This window comes from Lampetra fluviatilis, chromosome 5 (genome assembly GCF_964198595.1).
Source record: "Lampetra fluviatilis chromosome 5, kcLamFluv1.1, whole genome shotgun sequence".
Classification (NCBI taxonomy): Eukaryota; Metazoa; Chordata; class Hyperoartia; order Petromyzontiformes; family Petromyzontidae; genus Lampetra; species Lampetra fluviatilis.
This window is the reverse complement of record NC_136279.1, coordinates 3,808,007-3,833,730: the sequence shown is the minus strand read 5'-3', so window position 1 is coordinate 3,833,730 and position 25,724 is coordinate 3,808,007. Positions and strand designations below refer to the sequence as shown.

General features: G+C 48.9%; 1 protein-coding gene across 1 annotated transcript in view; it reads left to right on the top strand.

Moving 5' to 3' along the window:
• The window catches only part of LOC144932431 (synaptotagmin-2-like), a 302,182-nt gene that overhangs the window by 96,585 nt on the left and 179,873 nt on the right, over positions 1 to 25,724 (top strand). The gene's annotated exons all lie outside the window — the stretch shown is intronic.

Genomic DNA, 25,724 nt, shown 5'->3' with positions numbered 1-25,724 from the left:
TTTTTATTTTATTACTTCCCTTCTACGTGACTTCACCGAAAGAACCAAGAAGAGTGATGAGGCTGTGAAGGCAGTGGTGCAGTCAAGGCCTCCGGACCAACCAATATGACTTCTGTGCTGCTCACATTAGAAAGCGTTCGGGCCACTGGTACCGGGGCAAGAGTATTTTAGTAGAGGGTGACCATTTAAACAAATATCGTGCAATGTTGATCTTAACATTCTAATCTAAAAAGATACATGCTTTTCTTCTCTCTACTTATTCAAGCTCACTTGTACGTTGTGCACTATTTGCCTTGTAACTCCACGCAATGATGTCTCACCATGCGTTGATAATGACCCACGCTAATGACCCAAGGATGTTCCAGCACTAGTTCATTTCCATCAAAACAGTGGGGAATCGTGGGGGGGGGGGGGTGGATAAAGAGCAGTGGGAAGTCTAATTGCCAGTTAAACCACTGGAGTTGGCTCTGATGCGTGTTCTATGACAGTCCCAGAAGCAGATTTTAACTTTTTACATGAATCGTGAGGCTGAGGGGGGGAGGTACACGGTGATTCGCACACTGTACGATAACCTCAGTGACCCGAGTTCCAATTCCCAACCATGGCTGACATCTGTGCTGAACGAAATCTGAACCGGTCTTAGGTCCCCTACCAGATACCTGGACCGACCAATGATATATCTGCCTCTGTCACCTCGATGTAAAATTATAGTTGCTGCTCTACATCAACGGCAGCCATAAGAACAAAAAATAAAAAGCCTGACCAATGATAATGATTGCGAATATCATAACTTGCGATGCTGGCAGAACACTGGACTTAAGAGGCTGAATGTCATAAGTTCAGCCCATCCCATCCTTTCCGATTTGATAAAATAATAACAGTGGTTTGTTCCCCTGGCTCTCGGGCCACGGAGATGAGCGTCACCCCACACTCACCTTGAACTTTGACCCTGATACATTTCTACCCTTCAATTCACAATTTCTCCCCCTGCCAAAACAGGTCAACATCCAACCTACCAGCAAAGCGATTTTGAAAAGAAAAGAAAAAAATCACACACCTCTCGTGCAGGTCTCATTATTTTTCAACAGCCGGATGCGTATAAATTCATACACAGATTCAATTTGTAACATTTCACTGTTAAATGCATTTATATGTGTGCAGCCATGCCGTTGGTCCATTTGCCACTTAGCCTCAGTGGTTTATTGGAATCTATATTAATAAGCGGTGACAAGTAAAGGCACGGACTTGCGCGAGCCGAGAGAGCAAGTAGGCGAATTAAATATTTTCTCACACTGCTCGTCGTGCCCGCGGATTCACTTAAAACCAAAAAAATAATTATCTTCCCACCTTTTGCTCGGCCCCGACTAGGTAAGCTGCGCACTGGGTGCTTTTTAACTCGTAAAATATACAACGTGAATCGTCCGTGGCATTTAAAGTTAACGCGTAATAATAATAATAATATGCGCAGTAGTTTTGCCTGGCAGAAAGAAAAAAAACCCCATTAAAATAAGTGGCGCTGGAAGAGTGGTCACATGACCTTCATTGCCCACGAGGGCATGTTGGGTAATGTGTACAGCGAAGCAAAGAGTGTGAAGTTCTCGTTGCTTTTGGAATCAAAAGTTTGAAAAAAAAATGTGTCGTGAAATTATCCTTGAGAAACTTCTTCGAATTTGTAAAGCCATGTTTTGGTACATCCGTACCAAGTATTGTTCGTGTGTGTTGATATATGCTAGTTGTGAGGTTCGTGGGTTTTTGCAACCAATATCATCTATAAACCTTACTAATTGGCCGTATCGGGTGGTGGCGGGTTGAACGACACATTTATGTTTACGCGAACTAACCCCCAAAATATATATTATGGAGTTAGTGTTTTATTGGTGTGATGTTATTATTGTGATGATTGCATCTCGCCGAATGGCGCGTTCAGCACGCAATCCTGTGATTTGACACGAGCCCGGAATCCCCCCCCACCACACCAAACCATCGTCAATAAAATAATTATCAGCTTCCGAGGAAAGCCGACGTTATAGTGCGACTATGGCCCTGCCATGAGAATGTGGATGTTCCATGACTGGCTTTACAGCCAAGTCCCCATCGGAGATGGACACCACCTTGATTCAGCTGGATAATTTGACCTCAACTTTATCGCGGTTATCACTACTCGTATTAACATTCGGAAAGCGAGAGCAGTGAACCCAATGACCTGAATTTGATTCCGAAGCACGGCCACCATCAGTCAGCGGCAAGTGGGATCTGAACCCCCACAACCCACAACCTTCACCACCCCACACTGACGAGCCGTAAAAGTTTTCTCAAACCAATACCAATGCCCGCCATTCGTCACCACGGCGCCTGCTCCAGGCCAGGTGCATTTTGGGGCCACGTGAAGTGGTCGAAGGCTCGCTGACAGGACGAGGTCTCGGGACAGTCCCAGGAAGTGGTCTCGAGACAGACCCAGGAGGAGGTCTCGGGACAGACCCAGGAAGAGGTCTCGGGACAGACCCAGGAGGAGGTCTCGGGACAGACCCAGGAGGAGGTCTCGGGACAGACCCAGGAAGAGGTCTCGGGACAGACCCAGGAAGAGGTCTCGGGACAGACCCAGGAAGAGGTCTCGGGACAGACCCAGGAGGAGGTCTCGGGACAGACCCAGGAGGAGGTCTCTGGACAGACCCAGGAGGAGGTCTCGGGACAGACCCAGGAGGAGGTCTCGGGACAGACCCAGGAGGAGGTCTCGGGACAGACCCAGGAGGAGGTCTCGGGACAGACCCAGGAGGAGGTCTCTGGACAGACCCAGGAAGAGGTCTCGGGACAGACCCAGGAGGAGGTCTCGGAACAGACCCAGGAGGAGGTCTCGGGACAGACCCAGGAGGAGGTCTCGGGACAGACCCAGGAAGAGGTCTCGGGACAGACCCAGGAGGAGGTCTCGGGACAGACCCAGGAGGAGGTCTCGGGACAGACCCAGGAAGAGGTATCGGGACAGACCCAGGAGGAGGTCTCGGGACAGACCCAGGAAGAGGTCTCGGGACAGACCCAGGAGGAGGTCTCGGGACAGACCCAGGAGGAGGTCTCTGGACAGACCCAGGAAGAGGTCTCGGGACAGACCCAGGAGTAGGTCTCGGGACAGTCCCAGGAAGTGGTCTCGAGCCAGACCCAGGAAGAGGTTTCGGGACAGACCCAGGAAGAGGTCTCGGGACAGACCCAGGAGGAGGTCTCGGGACAGACCCAGGAAGAGGTTTCGGGACAGACCCAGGAGCAGGCGCAGTTCGTCCACTAGGGGCGTTGGGGCGCCGCCCCACCAAGCAGTTCGAGATGATAAATTATTTTTCTCATAAAAAAAATACTTTTCTACGAATGTTGTTGTTGTGTTTAACACAATACAAATGTAAACATTATGTCAACATGAATTGATTAATGAAGATAACATTTTAAGTTGTTCGTATTAGACACCGCTGCAACGCCACAGTCTGATTTGTGCCTCAGGGAAGTCTCGGGGCGGCTTTGAAGGCGTCCAAGGAGTGAGAGAAATCCCGCTTCCTGCATTGCGATGAGCTTCGCATTGTAGCCACGCCGTTTGGGACCCATTTAGGGCGGTGAATAAGGCGCCCGCGGCTGTAATAAGACGATGTCACGACACGAGGTGGCACTGTGCAGATAGAGCAGGTCAGCCTACACTATCTAGGCGTGTGGCAGTGTCTAAAGGGTTGTATCGTGTGGACTTGATGGTCATGGGGACAGCGTTTGAGTGCTCTGTTGCTTTGTTCCGTATTGTATATATATGCCTCACCGTTGGTAGATAAGAGAGTGATTTAATTTTCACGGGAAGGCCAATAACATGACGAGGTTATCCTTAATTAGAACATCATCTTTTCAGAGGTCACTCACAACAGCCCCACCTAGTGGACATGTCACGAGCCGCCACTGCCCAGGTGCCACGGGGTTGACTGACTGACCGAGATGACTGGCAGATCCACCAGCTGTACCCCCCTACTGTGCCAACTTGCTGAATTTTATCCGCCCGGCGCTCCGCTCGTTGTTGTGATCGTCGCTCCTCTGCCCTCCGTTATTGCTGGTGGGCGACTGCCCTCCAACTGCCCAGTAGCAGCATGTCCTTCTCGAACCTTCTCTTTTGTGATACTCAAACTCCCCCCCCCCCCCCGCGACGGACACAGCGGCGAAGAGAGCGGCGCTCATTGAGCGCGGCATTGACAAAGGACCAATCAATAATGGTATCACTCGTATTGATATGTAAGAATAACTTTCGCTCGGTGGCAGCCAGAACAATTCCCTTCTCGATTTGCCTCCTCCGGTGGACCCCTGCCGGTCAAGCCAGCACGGGCAACCCACCCAGCCCCTTGTCGCCCGCGCCACGGGCATTCAAAGCCGCGCTCGGGAATATTCATTGCCTCTGTTGACTAAAAAAGCGTGCGAGACGCGGCGAGATGCCTTGAGACTTTTGAAATGAGCATACGAATACATTCAGCGAGGTAACTCTTTGATATGGCGTGAACATAATTTGGCCCGTGTAGATATATGTTTTAATTTAATAGGTACATTACTATTTATCGCCGTGTTAACATGCTCTATGTCTTTGCAGTCACGAAAGCTTCAAATCTAGAATGCTCTATGTCCGCAGTAAACGCGTCCATAATCACAAAATTCAAACCACCCCGCCACTGGAACGAGCACTGAGTGACGCAGCCTGTGAAGCCAGCGGTGGAAATTCAAATCTGTCACCGTGGAAGGCATCATCCCCCATCAGATAGCGACAGTCGACCGATTCGGATAATCGTCACTGGTGTTTGCCGTGAGCGGGAATCGAACCCGGGTAGCCAGGTTCGTAGGGACACCCCGACGCTTGTGGAGGTGCTCTGTGAACGATCGCATCGCGGGGAAGTGAGGGAGGCGACAGCTGCTCGTGGAAGCTTTCCTTCAGCGGTGGACTTACCGTGGCCGATTACGATGATGATGATAAATACTGAAGGTTATCGGTTATCCATAGCCAGTGCCGGATTAAGCTAGTGCGGGGCCTGTAGCATATGTTATTAAGGGGCCCTAAATACAATGTTAAACATAAATATTAAAATATAATTTTGTTTGACTTGCATAGTAAAGTAATTGTATTTTTTCATTAGCTTCAACAGCCAGATAATACGACAAATCGCTAACCTTAAACACCCAGTCGTTCGTCAAAGTTGAAGGCGGTGTAGTACTATAGTAATAGAGCAAGTGCAGAATCACTGAACCGGAATTGATAGCTTGAAAGCATTTAGCGCATGGGCCCTTGAAAGTGCGGGGCCTGTAGCTACTACATATGTAGCTACTTGTGCTACGAAGATAATCCAGCTCTGTCCATACACCACCGCATGTCGGAAATGAGACGACTAAAGCAGCACGGGCACCGTGCGCGTGTTTTTACTCCCCGCCGAGCCCTCGCGGCGATGCACTCTGCGGTGGTGGCATTTCTCTTTAGAATTTCGAGAAGGCGAGGAGAAAAGTTGGTGGCAAAGCCCACCACTCCCTTATTGCGCGCCGCCGTCACGCGGCCGGCAAAACGTGAGGCCGTGATAATGAGATAAATGTGGAGTGAGAGGGCTTTTTAATGACTTCAATCCCCTCGACACTCCGGCTGAATGCTTCATCAATTTTACACGCTGCCCACGCGCTTCGCCGCATTATGCGCTCTGAGCAGAGGGCCCATTTGTCACCGCACCCGTTGCTTGCTTTTTGTTGTTGTTGTTGTTGTTGCAGAGCCACGGTTCGCCCGCAGTAGGCCGGCCTTGAGCTGCGAACCAGCAACACGCCGCGTTGCCCGGCTCAGAAGACAATGACTTACAATTTGTGTTGTCGTTAAGAAACCGTGGCCCAATCACTCCGTGGCCGGTGGTCAACGTGACGTGCGCGCTGCCTTTTTTGCCCATCGTCGACGTGCCGAGGCTTTCATCGCCTTGCCCGGAAAACGAGTCTCTCTTCTCTTTCCCCGAACCGCCCTCTGACTTTGCACCACGCACCTCGTCATTGTCAGCTAGAACGCCGATCTTCCTCCAAGTGATTCTTATTGGGCTTTTTTTTTATTCAAAACATTTCATCGAATACATGTCATTCATATTTGCAATTGGGATGACTGCATAGTTGAACATTCCAATCGGGATTCAAATGTTGAGCATCATCCTTCCCCGGCTCAATGTGAATGGTTACGCCTCTGCACGGGATACCATTGACCATCGTGTCAAGGAACTGAGCCCCAGTAGTGATTTGCAGTCCGTTGTCAATCCACTGCTGGATGAAGGTCTCCCTCATGCCGTGTCGATTGCGCTGGTAGTTGTTTGACTCTACATCACCACCATGCTGGGTAGTGTATGTTGGTGAACGGGGGGGGGGGGGCAGGACCGGTTCAGATATCACTCGCCACCAATGTTACCGTTGGCCAGGAGTCGAACTCAGGTTCGTAGCGCAGCGCGCTAAGCACTGTGCCACCGGTCCACCCCTGAGCCACACCGTAGACAATGTGGAATTGCCAACACCCCCACTCTTGCTTGACTTGTAGCAGGAAAACACGCACATGACCAAGACGCTCCTCAATAGCATTATTTATTATTTCTCCTTTCACTGCCTTGAAAGGAGAAAAAATCTATATAAACGAGGTGACGTTTTGGAAAACGGCCCTCATGCATAGCACATAGGTGCTCTGCATAGGGAGATTCATGTATGTGCTATGAAGAAGAGCACTTCCCGAAATGTCACCTATTATACATTATTCATTTTCTTATCTTACCTTAATGAGATGTACACAGCGCCTTTGCCGAGGCGATGCACAGCAATTATACATTTTGTACATAGCATGATAACAATTTGAAACGAAGCATTGTGGTTATTGTAAGTGGCGGTGTAGTCTCGATGACAGTGAAACAAGAGTTGATTGATAAGGAAGGGGGGGGGGGGTTGGGATGGGCCCTGGTCATAGTTCGGGCGGGGCGGGGGCGACAGAAAGCTGGGGGGCTAAAGAGTGTACAAGGCATCATTGCTTTGGGAAGACAAAGGGGGTGGGTGGGGGATTCGGGGGGGGGGGGGGGGCTGGAGCCAGGAGGGAGAAGGGGGGCCACCGTGGTCGAGGTCACACGGGCGTCATTGACGAGCGTGCCGAGTTTGTTGTTTCGTTTTGGCCTTCGTTATTTTGCGCGCCGCTGCTGCTGCCGACGTCGCCGCAAGAGAATCCGCTCCATTCTGTGGCGAGTTGCCGAACATGGTGGCGCTGATGAGCGATAACTGAAGCTACGGCACAGTCTTCATCGCTCACCTACCACTGCTGACCGACCACAGTGCTGACGTCTTACCTATGGCCAAACCACGTCCGATCTCATCGGATGTCGGACGCCGAGCAAGATTGCCCCTACTTGGGTAAGAGAATGCCCGAGGAAGACCACGTGTTTTGCAGGCTTGGGCTCCGATGCGGCGGGGAGAGCGATGGGATGAATCCAATTGTGCTGAGCTACGGGTGGTCATCACCCCCCCCCCACACCCTCCATTGCAGGGTGGGTTTTCTCTGGGCACTCCGGTCTCCTCTCGCATGAAGCCAGACGCGCTCATTGATTGCACCGGCCAAGCGCCCACCCAGTGCAGGACCCTCCTGAAAACGAGCACTTGAGAAGGGAGTGAGCCTCGGCTGGGTGAGCACACGTGGTGACTGCCCGCTCGGCGTCGAGAAACAAAGACGCGGCTCTTGAAACGCAATATGCGGCACGTGCTTGGAAATTTCACGCTTAGTGGCCCACGTATGTGTGTGGGTTCTACTGGAATCGATTTAAGGAGATTAAGCCCCAGAAAGCAAGGAAAAAAAACTCCCCCGTGACTCCACCAATGCCGAGCGTTGACCCTGTTGTGGCCTCGATGCTGTTTGTGCCCTGGGAGAAAGAAAGAGAAAAAAAATTGAGACGGGAATGCCCTTTCTCGTGAAACACGAGCGTGTTGTGCGCACCGTTACACGGCCCTCTGTAAGATCGTGCGCCCAACGGAGCACGACACAAAACGCCGTTGTTGACCTACCGATGGAGCAGCTCCTGCAAGTGCCATCCCTTCGTATCAGCGAGCTTTTTCTCCTGATACTCGAATTTCCTGCCGCGCACGTGATGTGTCTATTCAACGAGGAATCGGCCAAATATCCCAGGAAGAATTCTTTGGTTCTTTCGGTAAAGTCACGTAGAAAATATAATAATAATAATAGAATACGACGTTTCGGTTGCAACTCGAGCAACCATCATCAGGTAAGAATGAATGATAAAACACAGACACGGGAACAGCATAGGCAGACACACATGCAGAGAGAGAGAGAGAGACACGCAAACAAAGACACACCGAGCGAGACACACACCAAGACAGTAAGACCTCACGGCGCAGCAATTGTGTCGCTTGGCTTCCTTCGAAATCGCACGTGGAGCCGTGGCGTTAGCGGTCGCGAAGAACCCGGCGACCTGAGTTCGATTCGTGGCCAACGTCGATTGCGAGTAATATCCGAACCGGTCCTCGCCCATGCCTGAGCCACGCCGACCAGCGTGGCGAAGTGTGATGGGAAAAAACACCCTCATTGCCAGCATGACGCACAGAGGCCGTCGTTGTTAGCTTCCGGTTGCCGAACGAATACATTTGTAAGGTCGCACTGATTACACACAAAGTGCTTGCCACAGATGAACCGCAAAACCTTTGCGGTTCATGTGGCTGGCCATTGAACGAAGAAGGTCACTGCATCGTGCGCTTTCAGATGTGCTTCTGAGTTGCACTCATGGATAAGGAATGCATTCGCACACAAATCAATGCATTTCAAATTATAATTATTGATTATATGGATGTCGTTATGAACATGCTGTACGTTGGTAGAACCCAATATTCCCACTGATTTCTTGCATAATCATCGTCAACGCCCCTGAATGTACTAATTGTAGTTTATAGATCGTCATTATTTACACAAATGCCGCCTAAAAGTGCTGAACATTGCGAACCGCATTAACGTCATAAAATGTCGCAAGGCACAGCGCAGAGACACGATGCAGAGACATGAAGTAGAGACACGACCAAGAGACGCAGAAACACGACACAGAGACACAGAGACACAGAGACAGAGACACAGAGACACAGAGACACAAAGACACAGAGACACAGAGACACAGAGACACAGAGACAGAGAGACAGAGACACAGAGACACAGAGACACGATACAGAGACACAGAGACACAGAGACACGACACAGAGACACAAAGACACAGAGACACGACACAGAGACACAGAGACACAAAAACACGACACAGAGACACAGAGACACGACACAGAGACACAGAGACACGACACAGGGACACAGAGACACGACACAGAGACACAGACACACGACGCAGAGACACGACACAGAGACACAGAGACACAGAGACACGATACAGAGGCACAGAGACACAGAGACACAACGCGAACACGACCGAGGCTACGGAGGCGAGCGCAAAACACGTGCCGTGCCGGGTGACAGTAAAACACTTAAGCTCCTGACATCATGCAGAGCAAGTCAGGAGAATAATTTAAAGTGAGAAATTACGAGAAAATGTTTTTCCCACCCCCAACCAAATTTTAGCGGAAACCAAGTTCGCATTTCCACCGACAGATTAATTCGGTTTTACTTTTTTTTTAAATCAAGAGTGCATCTTCTTGGTTCTTTCGGTAAAGTCACGTAGAAGGGAAGTAATAAAATAAAAAAAATAAACATTTTATTATTATTTTTTTATTTTGTTATTATTATTTTTTATTTTATTACTTCCCTTCTATGTGACTTTACCGAAGGAACCAAGAAGATGAATCCCCGCAGTCACGAAAGCTTTGAATCGAAAAATCAAGAGTGCATCTTCACAAAAGGGAGATTGAGCCTACGCCCACAGAATGCCCTGCGGTTCACAGAGGACACGAGAACCGGGCGTGCGATCGCATGCGTCTCTTTCCGCTTCTCACTCCGCCAGCATATTGTTAGGCTGTCAAAAGCTACGACGGGAAAATAACCCCCTTCTTATTTATTGAGCTGGAAATTTTTGTTTGAAATATAAAAATGACAGTGTGAAGAATAAAAAAAAATGGAGAGAGACGAGAAAAAAAAAGAATCCCTATCAGTAGTAAATTATTTATTTCAAAACTTTCCTTTGTGGCTCATCGACCCCTGACACCGCGGCGACACGGGGCGGTGGATAAGTGAGGGCCGTGTGTTTGTGGCACCTTGCGGATATTTCAAATGGTTTTGAAAAAAACAAAAAAAAAAACGTTGCTTCAGTTTTCGTTTGTGTCCGCTTCAATTTTTTTTTCATTTCCCCCAGAGGGACCGAAAAAAGAAACGGATTTCGTCATTCGCTTGAATCACACCAGCCATTAAGTGATAAGACACTTTATATTCGCTATTATTCTTCGCCTCTTCGTTCATCCGGATCGGGCGATTGGGACAATGTGTGTTTGTGAGTGTTTGGCTCACGGCCAACACTCAGTGACGAATATCTGAATCGGTCGTGGGCCTCCCCGCTAGGTCGACTCAGCCTCAAATGAGTACCTGGTGCGGTGTGTCAACATCACCACTGAGGAGACAAAGGTGGCCGGGCGTGGTGTTGGCCACCCACTCCCTCGTGTGCCGTGCCGGCCTTCATAGGCGCTCACTAACAGCACTTGCCCCAAGAGACTGTTGAGGCTACACGGGAGATCTTTATCTTTGTATTGGTATTAGCAATTTTTGTCCACAGCCAACATCAATTGGCGAATGTCGGAGCTGCTCCTTTGCCTCCCGTGGCTCTACTCGGTCTTAAATTAGTAGCTGGTGTGGTGTTTGAAGGTTGGCACTGGCTTTAAGAGGAAGCACTTTTCTTTGGGATCATTTCGATCTAGATAGAAGCAAAACAGTGGTGGCGTTAAGTTATTTCCATACGCATTGAAGAACAAATTTGGCGCGGAGCATACATCTCCTCTCTGTCAGGGTCCGGAAGAACAGACTTAGAAAATAGATCACAACGGCGGGCTGAGTAATTGGCGTCAAGGATAAAACGTAAGGCAAAAGGGAAGAATTTGATTCAATGAATCCAACTCTGAATTTGAAACGACCTTCCACGCGCAGAGAAAGAAGCGCACCCCTTTATTTCTCGACAACAATCCCAGTTTCTCTTTCAGTTTTTATTCGGCAAATTTCAAAAACTGACACCCACATTGTAGCGGGGGGGGGGGGGATCAAGCAAGGTCCCAGGGCTTCTGTCCACGGCAACGTTGTCAATTGAGACACAAAAGGAAGCTGATGAAAGTGAGCAGGGACTTTGAACTTTCGGTGAACTGTAACCGAAGAAAGTGAGAGGCATTTAGTCTTGATTGCATTTAATAGGGGTTTTGACGCTATTTGGGTTTTTTTCTTGGATAGCGTTCAAAATTGGAGTGCAGTTTTTATTGTACTTTGGGGAGAACTGAGTACGGTATTTTGGATCACATCATTATGCGTAGAAGTGTAAATTTGAATGTGGTCGTTTTATTCTCCGTTACGGACGCAGATGGATCACAACGGTGGACGGGGTGCAGAACCCCGATGGCCTCCTTTGTTTTGTTAAAGAGAGATATGTTGTACATCAAGTTTTACCCATTGTGTTATTACGCGCAGATCATGTATGAACCAGCTTGTAGCCTTGTCACCGAGACCACGAGTCTGACCCTGCATCTTGGACATTTGAGTGTTGTGATCTGCTGCATTGAACGCTTTAAGAGACACCCGTCAAAATTGCACTCTAAATGTTCTTCTTGTCAAGATACATCTTATGCATGGTGGTCACCCATCCAAGTGAGATCCCACCTCAACCCAGTTTAGCTTCTGAGATCTAACAAGACCAGGCGTGCATTCCAGGTTATAGGCAATACAACAACAACTACAACTATGATACTACCTATAATATATGTTGTTATAGTTATTTGTAAATCCACTGCTGGTCGACGGCCTGCACACACTCTGTTGGTCAAAGGGTAATTAAGGGTCAGTATTTCGATGTGGAATGTTCACCAATAGCAGATGCAGTCAACGGAGCTCAGCATTTGAGCAGTGTTACACTTTGACTTTTGAATGTCCAAAATAACAATTGTGGCAATCCTCGCGCGCTGCCCTCAACTCTTTTCTCTCCCAGTGCTATATAATAGCGTGCGTGCGTCTGTGTAATTTTCCCCGGGATATAAAAGCCCTCGTCTTTGTTTAATTTAATAACTGCACCCGTTATTGCGGCACAATCTGCAAAGAGCAGTTTTGTTAACTGTACACGTAATTTTCATAAACAGTCATCCATTTCTCCCCCCCCCCCCCCCGTCTTTTTTTATTGATTTAGTCTGTGATGGATGAGCACGATGATAAGTTAATTACAGTCGTGCAAGGGCCTAAGCCATGGTTGCTGTCTAAATCTAAAAGCAATGTACGGGTATAAAAAAGGCCCTCTCGAAATGAACAAGGGGGCGATGTCGATGGCAAATGACGGCCCTGAGCTTGCTGGTAGGAATTGCACAATCATATGGTTGTTGGAAATCGTCCACAAGACAACGATTGTTGACTTCCACAGAAGTTCTGATCGTTTGGCCACACAACCAAAGGAATCCTCGGCTGCATCCAAACCCCTGGCCATAATTGGAACGCCCAACCACCTTCCGAACGGTGAGTCGAATGCCCGATCCACAGCGCTGCCCGTCCAGATGATAAATAATACATTCCTGCTGCTGCCACTTCGCCAACCTGCAATGACCAGCCTGGTGAAGTATAGTCAAACAACTCCCACGACAGGACGTGACACGCGGCGGCTTTCATGCGGCAGTCGTTTGGCAAAAGGTGCCGCGAGTTTTATTTCTTTATTATTGGCTGAGTTTTCAATGTGAGAAAAGATGTTCGCTTAGAGAGCGTCATGAAGGCTTGTCTCGGCTATTATAAATAACCAGGTGTATCGAGTCATTTCCCCCCCCCACCATCCTTTAATAAGGAAGGCAGCGCGAATTACTGAACGGGCAAACACGACTCCCGGTGTCATACGCATTGACGGTACTTGGGGTTCTTAACACCGTAACCAGTATCGATGAAAAACTAAAATAACGCTCTTTAATATTCACTTCCATTAAAATGTTCGTATCGCAAAATCTTACTTCAACGAATAGGCCTTTTTTGTAATAAGTCATTGCGGTTAATAAATCCCGAAACACACAAACATTCTAATTCGAAACTCAATTCGTGTTGAATTGCACAGATTAATAAAGGAAACCTTGTCTGTTGAAATTAAATCATTAAAATCCAGATGCTATCAAAATTGTCGCACCTACGTTGCAATAGTTTGATGATTGTTATTTGTATTGCTCTATCGCACAGTATAAAATAGCATTGTTGGGTGCGTACTCCGCTGTGGTGTGGCGTCTGTGGCCTGTGGTGTGGTTCTGTGAGGCGTGTTGTGGTGTGACGTGGGTGGTTTAGTGTGAGTTTAGTGTGGTGTGGTTCTGAGGCTTGTTGTGGTGTGGGTGGTGTGGTTTAGTGTGGTGTGGTTCTGTGAGGCGTGTTGTGGTGTGGGTGGTGTGGTTTAGTGTGGTGTGGTTCTGTGAGGCGTGTTGTGTTGAGGCGTGGGTGGTTTAGTGTGGTGTGGTTCTGTGAGGCGTGTTGTGTTGAGGCGTGGGTGGTTTAGTGTGGTGTGGTTCTGTGAGGCGTGTTGTGGTGTGAGTGGTGTGGTTTAGTGTGGTGTGGTTCTGTGAGGCGTGTTGTGGTGTAACGTGGGTGGTTTAGTGTGGTGTGGTTCTGTGAGGCGTGTTGTGGTGTGGTAATAATTTTCAATGACAAGAAAAACCTATCATCACAGAATAATCGCGCTGGCTACAAAACTATAAGCATTGGTCACTATACTATGCTGATGAGTCGTAATGAGGACAAACCGGTCCACAGTTATCTATCACCGCAGCATTGTTGTCGCCAAGAGGACCACAATGCACTTCAGGAAATGATGATGGATTCATGCACAAAATGGTTGTTGGGTGCCCTCTACACGTTTTAGAGTCTTGTTTGAAAATCACGGTGCGGTAATAGTGGTGGAGGACAACGTGTGGGTGGTGTTGTGTGGTATTCGGTGGTGGTATTATGCTATGGTAAGGTTGGTAGCGTGTACGGCCTGGTCTGGATGGTGTCGTGTGTTGTCAGGGATTTTCTTACACTGGTGTTTTATGGTGTGGTGTGTTAAAGGAGACGCGGTGCAGTACAGTGCGCTGTATAGTGTGGTTAGGTAAGGGGCCGTCCATAAATTACGTCACGCATCTGGGCGGGGGGGGGGTCAGACATGTGTGACTATGTGTGACGAAGAGGGGGGGGGGGTTGAGAAATGTGACGTCACCTCAAAATGCGCAACTCAACACGTTCTACTTAATTAAATAGACTTTTTAATAAATGTTTTCGCCTACAACATCAGAGTGCAGCGCCACATTAAATAGGTACTACAATGACAATAGTTTAAAGCGATTTGAAGCATGTTTTATTTGGGGGGGGGGGCAGAGCTTTGTGACGTCATATTTGAGGGGGGGGTCTGACTTTTGTGACGCCGTGTGACTAGGGGAAGGGGGGTCAAAAATCGTCCAAAATCGCGTGATGTCATTTATGGACGGCCCCTAAGGCTTGTGATGAGGTAAGGCTCGTGTTGCAGCGGTGTACTGTGGTGTAGTAATGGTGGTGCGAGTGTTGCGGTGTGATCATTGTGGTGCTTATTGCTGTGGTATTTCAAAGCAGTGTCGTGTGGTAAAGTCACCCATGTTGGATTGAGCGTCTCCATTACGAACACGTGACCCGGTCCAACCAACCGGAGCACATGTTTGCCGTGGAACAGATACGCAATTCAAACGAGTTAGAACGCAACATGGACAACTGCTGAAGGATAATTCCACCATCTCATCGATCCACACAGGTCGCTTGGTGGTGGGGTAAAGTTTGGGTAATCGCACCCCTTCCAAGACATCTGACGAAGTATGGAAGAGAAAAGCTAAATAGCCTCTAGAGTTGCCCTCCGGAGCTCCCTCTCGCCAAGGCCCTCCTGCCAGCAGTGCCATGGGCAAGCAATTGCAGATGCTGCACCTGAACCTTTTACTAAAATTGCACCGTTCTAATTTCGACTTAAGGGAGAATATTAGGCACCTCTTTGGTGGAAAGCCCGAGGCTCAGAGAGCCAGACTAAGTCAACCGGATTCGTGGGTTCATTTTTGGTCGATACTCAAATCACAAGCACCACGGATGCTACTCTCTAATCCAGCTTGTAAACACGGAAAGACGAACACCGGTGCTGCCTGACCCCGTGACATGCATTAAAACATATCAATAGGAGACCCTTTTTGGCGGGCCAGGTTTCGTTTCCATCAAATATTTTTGTTGCAAAAGTCTACGTTTATTTGGCAATTACAAGCCAATATACTAGATCTACCCCCGTGGAGTAAAATAATATTCTGCGACAACAAATGCAATTTATTTGGTGAGAGATTACATTTTGATAAAAACGTGCAATAAACTCCCCTCCTGAAGTTTGGACCCTCTCCGCACCTTCACCCACACACTCCTCCCCTCGACATCGGCAATGTCACATTTCACAGATGTCCTGGGAAAACCAAACAATCCACGAACTTTTTTTTGTTTAGATAAACCTACGCTAGTTTTCTTGAATCTCTAGACATTCCACTATCGATATATTTCTGTATGTCATCTCCCCACAGATGGCTGTACAGTCAACTCAATAATTCACTCACCCCATCCATTTTAATCCACGTCTGAAGAAACCCTCCTTCAAGTCCATGGATTGATTAAATGTCGTATGAATTCACTACATTTACCGCACCCCCGATTACCATAATTGTCCGCGTATGGTACGAAAGAAGTTCAACTTACATGCGTATGAGACAATTTTTTGTGGTCATCTTTAAAAAGTGGTATCTGCCCATAAACCCAACGTCCCCAAAGGCAGGAAATCCCCTATAAGCCAACAACAACAACAATAACCTCCATTCGCCACTAAGTGGCGGTGACGCCACCACGGCGCTTGTGCCAGGCTATAAGCCACGCCCAACGTGACACCCATCACCTCCCGTCCAGCGGCACACGTGGAAACGGCCGTGAGACTTTTATTTTATCCAACTAATCTTGGTGTTTCCTGATTCGTCGAGTAATCGAACCGACCTGTTGCTTTAATCGAAGAGCTCAATCAAGTCTAAACGACTTTATTTTCTTTTATCTTTTATTCAGCTAGAGTTTACATAAGAACCATCGCCTTTTCCGCGAACACGTGGCAGGATTCTCCTGAAAATGAGCCGCGAGACTTACCCTGGGTAAACAAGCGGAATAATGAATAAATACATGACGTTACATTTGATCGGTCACGGCAATTGAATGATCCGTGTCGTGCAAGCTCAATTCAGGCCTCAAATTGACCATGAGAGTCCAGGGGCCTATGCTTTGCAATTTGACCCCCATATGGCCTGTGATCTTTAACATAGTCAAATATGACCCTGCGTGCCACTCCAATCAGTTGTGCACCACCTGCTGATTTGCCACGTTGCGTTGCGATTCTGAGTGGTGAGTGTCGGCTGAGTGATGAGGATTGGGGGGGGTGTCCGATGAGTGTTAGGCACAGACTGAGGTGTCATGTCATCCAGTCTGCGGGCAGGCTCAGACGTGCAGTAGCTTTTATTTTTGTCCCACGTGATAAACCACTTCATTGAGCTATCATTTGTGGCCAGATCGCATCTGGCAAAAGAGCTACAGAGCTCAGTGGACCTTACCTGGTAAAATAAAAAATAAATGTTTCGTTTCTGAACACGGGTGTGTACGTTATATGCAACTGCGCGCAGGATCGAGGGTCCAACAGGTCGTGTTGCCAGCAATAAACATCGTTATCAGTTGTAACAGATAAGAGTCAACACGTCTCTCATACGCACCTCTTATGAGCTCGGGAAAAGAGACGACGGGAGGGAGGGAATTCCAAAGTGGAGCAATGTGAGGGAAGCAGCAGCAAGATAAGCGTTGTGACCTGCGGTGTGGTGAGTGGGTGGTGGGTGTTGTTGTGACCTGCGGTGTGGTGAGTGGGTGGTGAGTGTTGTTGTGACCTGCGGTGTGGTGAGTGGGTGGTGAGTGTTGTTGTGACCTGCGGTGTGGTGAGTGGGTGGTGGGTGTTGTTGTGACCTGCGGTGTGGTGAGTGGGTGGTGAGTGTTGTTGTGACCTGCGGTGTGGTGAGTGGGTGGTGAGTGTTGTTGTGACCTGCGGTGTGGTGAGCGGGTGGGTGAGTGTTGTTGTGACTGCATGCAGTGTGGTGGTGGTTGATAGAAGAGTCACGGGGTAGTGACTGATTACAGTAATTCTTGCAATTTTCCTTTGAACCCTGCCACGTGAGTTCAATTCCTAAGCCATGGTTATCGTCGGTGGAAAATGAAAAGTCTGACCAGGTCCTAACCGGCACTGAGCAGCGTGGTGAAGTGAAGTCAAAGCGAGAGGCCTACATTCAGTGCATTTTTATTACTCCGTTTATTCCTAGTACAGAACCCGTTGTTCTGGCCCTCCGCGAGGTCGACTGAGTCTCAAATGAGTATCTTGTGCGATGTGTGAACATCACCTCGAGGAAGACAAAGGCGGCGTGGCGTGGTGATGGCCAGCCACCCACCTGGTGTGCCATGCCGGCCTTAATAGGTGCTGCTCGCTAACACCACTTGCCCCGGCAGTCTGTTAAGGCTAAAACGGGAAAACTTTGTCTTTGTTACCGGTGCTTGACTCTGATTGGGGGAGCGGTGGTGTAGCGGTTTAACGCGCTGCGCTACGAACCCAGCGATCCCGAGTTCGATTCCCGCTCACGACCAACACCGGTGACGATTATCTAAACCGGTCCTGGGCCTCTCCTAGGTCGACTCAGTCTCAATTGAGAGTACCTGGTGCGATGTGTGAACATCACCACGAGGGAGACAAAGGCGGCCGGGCGTGGTGCTGGTCACCCACCCCCTCGTGTGCCGTGGCGTCCTTCATAGGTGCTCACCAACAGCACTTGTCCCGACAACCTCTTGTGGTTAAAACGAGGGATCGTTGTCTTCGTGTATTGCACGGTGTGTGTGTAGGTGCCTGTGTGTCATTGTGCATTTGCTCGTAACTAACTCCGCTTGTAAAAATAAAAATTGGAATTCGTCGCACAAAGCCATTAAATCATTCAAGTATAAAGATGTAACTTAGGATTGCCCAAATGAATTTAAGTCTCTCTTAATGGACTGGCTTTTCAGCTTGTTTTATTACTTAAGACTGCCAGTACTCAACCCTTGCAATGTGTTCATTCACCTTGCCAAAGCGACATTGAAATAAAATTCATATTCACTGCCACATCTTGTTGAAACAGCCAGAACCCATCGCTGTGGCTATAGCCTGACACCTCAATGCAGGCGATGGAGACCTGAGAATGGGGGAGTCGGGGGAGGGGGGGTTGTTCTTCCATTTAAGCCCTGGCGTGCATCAAAACCTGCACTCGTGGTCGTTGCGCGCGCGAGACGTGAGGGGCCATTACCATGACGGGTCTGGTACCAGGGCTGGGCTTTGTTTCCTGCCTTTGGGTTGATCGATTGAGAGTGCACACGCTGATTAAATTACCAGCAAAACCACACCCACCGCCCCGACTCCTCTCCACTCTTAAAACCACTGAAATCTGTCCCTCTCTCCCCAACCACCACCCATCACATATGCCCACCGCATCACACGGCTGAATGCGTGTGTGTGTGTGTGCGCGCGCGTGTTTGTGTGTGTGTGTGTGTCATCTGGGCTAACTCTGCCGGACCGGCTGTGACCCTGCCTGATGGAGGGCAAGGGACGGTTGACCCCTGCAGTGTCCAATCAGTCCATGGCGGCTCGTGATGGAGGTGGGGGGGGGGGGCGGTGAGGGGGTCCCTCAATAGATCGCTCAAAAATGGGAGCTCGTTTATTGATTGGGCCACTTTAAAATGGCACTTATGGGCCGGGGAAGTGGTGGGTCTCTGGAGGCACACACACACATATGCATGCATACATACGCGCGCGATAATTCACAGATTTCTCAACGTGGTGAATGGGCCGTTGCCCAAAGTGTTAGAATCTTTCACAACTTATATATAAATAGCATGTGAACATTTCCAGCCCTGTGTCAATACGCTACTATACAAATGTCTCGTCGCAGTGTGTGGGGGGGAGGGGGGGCTTGCGTGACTGTGTAACCTCACCACGCTGGTCAGTGCGGGTTGGTGACACGGGAAGAAGGCCACGGACCCTGTTCGGATATCGCTCAACCGCCGATGTCAGCTGTGGCAGGTAAATGGAACTCAGGTAGCCGGATTCACAGTGCAACGCGCTAAGCACCACACCCTCTGCTTCCCTCCGGTTGGCATCTCCTCGTGTGCATGCGTGTTCTCCACGCACGCCCGCAGCCCCAAAAAATAGACCCTCTTGAAAATGATTCTCAAGTTGCGTGGTAATGAACGGTGGTGGTGGTGGTGCATTTCGATGGTCGAGACGAGTGACATAAGCGGGTGGGAATTCACCCGCGAGTTCGACCTCGGTGGAGACAGAGCGCTGAGATGATCAGTTGGTGGGTAGGAAGCCGATCTGAATCGTTCCATCGCAGGATCGCGAGAGATGACGGGCGGCTCGCGGAGACCTTCGCCTAGCAGTGGATAGATCATGGCTCATGCATAACGCATTCCAAGTCTCATGTGTTCAAGCCATCTGACGTCACGCGCTGCTGTTTCGCGCGTAGTTTTAAGAATATATATATGCAAAGTAATGATCATTGTCAATTCCCAGTCGTTAAAATGCTGATGAAGTTGCGATTCCTGTTGATAAAAAAACAACCCCAGGCCTCGGTGCGCGTGGCGAGGGGGGAGAGAGAGAGAGAAATGCGTTTTTCGAGCGGCTGCTGAATAAAGAGCATGAGTTAGATAAGCAGGATTCACGACCCCGCGATGTCACGGAGTGTGTCCAAAATCACCGGGCCGCACACCCCCCCCCCCATACCACCCCCCACCCCCATACCACCCTCATACCCCCCCCCCCGCCCCCCCCGGTCTCACTTCATAATCACCCACGGCAACGCAAGCGACAGCCACCGCGGAAGCGTGAGCACCACATGCGATGACTAACGACAACAGCAGCAGCAGCAGAGGGGTATGTTAGTTAATGTAGCGTATGTCGTAACCGTGATGCCATATGGATGAGACGCGCGGACGACGAAGAAGACGGCACGACGGCTGAAAAGTGCGCGGAGATGCACGGGATGAGGGTTTGCACGCTTCGCGTTCGCCCCGAGAGACACAGAGAGACACAGAGAGAGATACAGAGAGAGACACAGACACAGAGAGAGAGACACACACAGAGAGACACAGAGAGAGACACACAGAGAGAGACAGAGCGACACAGAGAGACACAGAGATACAGAGAGAGAGACACAAAGAGAGAGAGACACAGACAGACACAGAGAGAGAGACACACACAGAGAGACAGAGAGAGAGGGACACACATCGCGTGGATTAGGAAGCATTAGCGCGTTTAGTAATGTACATGCTGGGAGAGGGGGGGGACCCCCAGCAAAAAAATTTAGTTTTATTGTTTTTGAAAGCCGCATCGCTCGAAGGGATGACGACCGGTGGTCGAGACTAATTACGGAGTGGCAGCCGAATAAATGGGAACACGCTACGAAAGACATCGAATCACGCCGTTGCAGGAGACTGAAATATTGCCGCATCGCGAGGCCATTGGGGATTTTCATCGGGGATGCGTTCATTCAGCCGTGGGGATAGATCACACGGCCGATGATGTCTTTCGCTTGGCCGTCCCGAGCGCGTGCTCGGAATTCCCCGTGTCTATGAAAGGGAGGCAAAGTGTCTCCGTTGGTCAAATGTTTGACTCTCCACGGACGGAGATAGTCACCGAAACAGCCCTCGAAGAATGATGGGATGAGTCGACGACTGATTGGGATTGGAATAACCTTCTGATCGTGCTCTGGCACCGCATCACCGGTGGTATATAATTGTTTTAACGTGTGATACATTTCTGACCGTTCGTATAATAATTCGCAATTCACAATCAACTGCCGGATGAAGGGTTGCCCATGCCTCGTCGGTCATGGGTGTCGTGCGGCCATACTTTACCACGCTGGTGAGCGACGGTTGGTTCGGTGTGGGTCCCCGAACTGGTTTCGAGATCACTCATCGGCGTCGTGAGCCGGGGCCTGGAATCGAACGCAGCCCTCCATGAGCGCACGGCGCAGTTCTCTCCCACTGCCACACACAGACACACACATCTCGCAGTGTGTGTGTGTGTGAACAACAGACGCACGCACGCGTACACACACACACGTACAAAAATAGCCACTCTAGCAAATATGCATACAGTGCGCTTGCTCTAGTGTGAAACGCAGAGGCAGAGAGAGAGAGAACCCCCCCCGCCCGCCCACACAATATTATTTTATAAAATATGACCGCGTGTTTACAGAATTTAGTTTAGTCTTGATAAGTGAAGTAGATCTCGGCAGTTGCACGAAGGGCGAAACGTTTCACGCAATTTGCACTTTGGGGGGGGGGGGGTCGGGGGAGCGTCGCGGAGGCGAATGTCTCGCGGTGTCAGGGTAACGTTATCTGCCTCTTATGATATTTGAATCCGGACTATTTTGAGCCCGACGTGACCTTGAAACGGGAGCGCCCGGTGGCGCATTCAGAGCCATTTTTCTGATCAATCCTTCGACAGTAATAAATGCCCTCCTTCGTGTCGTGGCGGCTGATGATGCATTGCAAATGAATTTGATGGCCCGGATCCTGCTAAAAATACCGCTCGCCGCGAATACATCCTCTCGTAACGTGACAAGTTTTTTTTTCTGGTGGATCATTAACATTCGGGAACTGACGTAATTTCATCTCTGCAACTCTGCCAATCACGATACCCGCCGTCCGCATTTCTGCAAGACTTTAACCACTTACATTGTTTTACACCCCAAACAACTACGAGCGTAGGCATCGTGCCACGACCCTTCGTAAGGTTGACGATTAATAAGAATTGCATCACGCTAAATAATAATAAATACCTGTTCATTTTTCGATTTAAAGCTTTCGTGACTGCAGGGATTCATCTTCTTGTTTTTTTCGGTAAAGTCAAGTAGAATTGAAATAATAAAATAATAAAAATAAAACATAATAAAATACCTGTACATTTGTTACAATTACCACTTCCAACAACACCAAACGCATATCGCATCAAAAACGCCAATTTCATCTCAAGATGCTGAATAAAAGTGAAGGCCAAATGAAGGTCAGGGTCAAGGTTAAGGTTTGGGGCTTGGGAGGTGGACACGGGGAGAGAGAGAAGAGAGGAGAGAGAGGAGAGAGAGAGGAGAGAGCATCGCCGCGACACAGCCCCTAAACCAATCAACCAGGGCCCTGCACCACCGCCAACAACAACAACGACGAGCCACAGGGGCAGCTGGGGCAGCCGGGGCAAGGCAAATGACACCAGGCCCCCATCCACGTGGGGCTGGGAGGGCTCCATTCACCAATGTGCTATTTATGCTCTATGAAGAAGGGCATTTGCTTGAAACTTCGCTTATCACATACCCCCCCCCCACCCCCGTTTTAAGGCCACAGTGTTATTGGCGAATGTGTTTTTTTTCTCATGAAACTGGCTCAGTTTTATATCTCTCCCATAGTTTTATGTCACCGCCCGTACCACGCGCCCCGTTTATGGATGACCCAACGTAAACGCGCATTTACTTGTGTCACGATTGCGCTCGTCTTGCCCAGGAAAGCCGTCGTCGAGTTCCGCGGATTTTTATTTTTCAGGAGGGTCCTGCCACGTTTTCGCGGTAGGGGGCGATGATTGCTAATGTGTACCGTTCAGTATTCCAATGGATTTGTTTAACGCGTGGATAGGCTTTCGCAAGCCAATATTATCAATAATACAGGTCTCTTTTGGGGTTAGGTCGCGTAAATATAAATGTCAATTCTGATTGACGTGTAAAAAAAAATTACATGAATCCTGGCTGTCGCCTGACGAAGCTGGTTGCAATTACCGGCGAAACGTCACAGTACTCGAATTGTAAATGTTGTAGTGGGTTTACTCTCCAACACACCCGTGTGCTGAACTAGCAACTAATTGGCACGTTTTGCTTACGTGACAAGCATTACTAATTGGCTGTGATGGGTGGTGGCGGCTTCAACGACATTTATATTCACGTAATCTAACCCCAAAAGAAAACCTCTATCTATTATGGATTCGTTTTGTCGGTAAATATTCAAAGTTTAGCTACATGTTCACGGTGACTTATGCATCCGGCCATGCTTAGACACACACCGATACACTTTGTTTTCTTGCTCTATTAATTAACGTGCTCGTGTTACGTTTAAATGGACGTACTGGTTGATTAAAATAAATGGACACGCTAGTTCCTTTTTCATTGAACTATCTACATTCATCACGTGAGCGTTGCGGCAACGAAAGACTCATTAACAGTACTGGTTATAATAACCACGTGCCTTCATGCGTTCAGATGCTAACACGTGAAAGCATCTTCTGATTTAAACAAGCAATGGGATTGACCGCTCATCACCGTCAGCAGCCTTGAGCCAGTGCTGGGGCAGGAGGGGGGCGGGGGCATTTTACATCCTAGACTATCGTCATCATCATCATCAGCAGCCATTGTCTATCCACCGCTGGATGAAGGCCAACACGATGTCTCAGATGTACAATTGTTTCTTGATCCAAGTGCTCCTCTTTGCGTCTCTCGGGGTGCTGTTCCGAGAGTGGACCTCTCCACCCATTGTTCGAGCGCTTTGTAGCTTTTGTTTTTAAAAAATGTTGTTGTCGTCAGTGCCGTATCCACGTTGCTGGTTCGTGCCACAGCAGCGAGTAATCCTCACCGATTGGAAATGTTTCCTCTTTGTGCACTTTCGTATGTACCCCCTTTGCACTATTCAATTCACTTTCTTCAAAAATAACACAACCATCCTCCTCCTCCTCCGACTGTCTACCTCTTAGACTATCATTACACACTGTACTGCATTTTCCAGATAATTCACATTTCATCTGGGGGTGGAACAATATATATAGCCAAGTAAATTGCTTTGGAAACGTGTATAATGTAGGTCACGACTCGTTGGGCCATTGTAGATCTCGATCGACTCCTATCGCTCAGCTGCTCCCACCCCCCATCGCAGCCTTCCCTTGGTCAATTGTCCAACTTTAGTTTAAATCCCCCGTTGTTGTTGTTGTTGTTGTTTGCCAACGTGAACCGGTGGTGACACTTCCACGGGGGTTCGGCTCCGGCTCACGATGGAACGTTACCGTTCCAAACCGTTACGTGGACGTACGCAAGGGCTAATTAGTTTTTTTTTAAGTTAAGGCTATTATAGTACTGGTTTTTACGTAAATGAATGTTCTGCCTTTTGCACACCGTGTTCTATTCTGGGGGGTAGAGTGCTGGCTAATCGGTTAGCGCAGGGCGCTATGAACCTGGCAACTTGAGATCAACGGCTAGCATCAGTGGCGAGTAATATTTTAACCCCCCACCCGCCCCCCCCCCCCCCATGATCAACTCACAGCGACCAGCATGGTGAAGTATGGTCAAACAACCCTCAAGACTGACACGGCGTGCCGGTGCCCTCATCCAGCAGTGGATTGGCAAATGGCTGTAGAATATCGGCAGGTTAATTTGTTGGATCGAATCTACAGTGGCGGTGATGTTGCATGCCTTGCTCTTCACAAACCGGCAGAAGCTCAAAATGGATGCAAATGTTTAACGCGAAGAGCGCCCGGCTTAACTCTGATTACGAATTAAATGAGAATTGTTCTCGGGGTGTCTCTGACCCCGCGTTCCGTTCCACGCGCGCAGACTGTTAAAATAAAAACACACAGCCTAGCCGTTATTTTTCTCTGTATTTTGGGGGAAAGCCCGTTAATGTCAAGGAACTGAGAAGAATGGATGGAGGGCTTTTATAAGGATGGCGGAAAAAAAAATGCTGTTTTGTCAGGAAAATTGGCATCCAGTGACCTAAGCGATGGAGGTCACGGAAACAGCACGCTGCGAAAAGAAAGATCTGGCCTGACTTGGGCGACGTTGTGACGGATCCAATTAGTGCTTGCAAATGAATCAGGGGAAGGGGGGGTTAAAAATAAATGGGGGAATGTAGAGAGGGAGGGGTCGAATGGGGGGATGGGGAGAACGTATTTTATCCCAATTTATTCCATTTGTGCTATTCCACGCTACATCACGTTATGAGATGAAGAATTAGTTTAGAAATGTCACGGAACAGCGCGCCCTGTGTGTCGGAAGGACTGCTGCGGGAGAGATGTCTCACGTGACGACCTTCGCCTCGAGATCTCCTTCAAGTGCGCTCGCCCTCCGTTCAACACTAGGGGGTGCACTCTGCCGCACTCACGGCACCGCTATGAGATTGTGTGTCACGTGACAGTCATGCCCGCAATTTTGAATCGTCAGAGCGGGAATTTGGCCAAATTACGAGTGAAACTAAATTGAATGTGAAGGTGTTATGTATTTATTGTGTGTGTGAGTCACTGGTGACTGGGCTGAAACCATCAACTGACTGCACTTCAGAACCCAGTTTAATTACAGGTGGCTGAAACTCTGCATTAAAACCACCAGTATATCAGCGTCGTGGGCTCAACGCTCTGACCTCTGAGCCATCCAGCCACCTAGCAAATGAA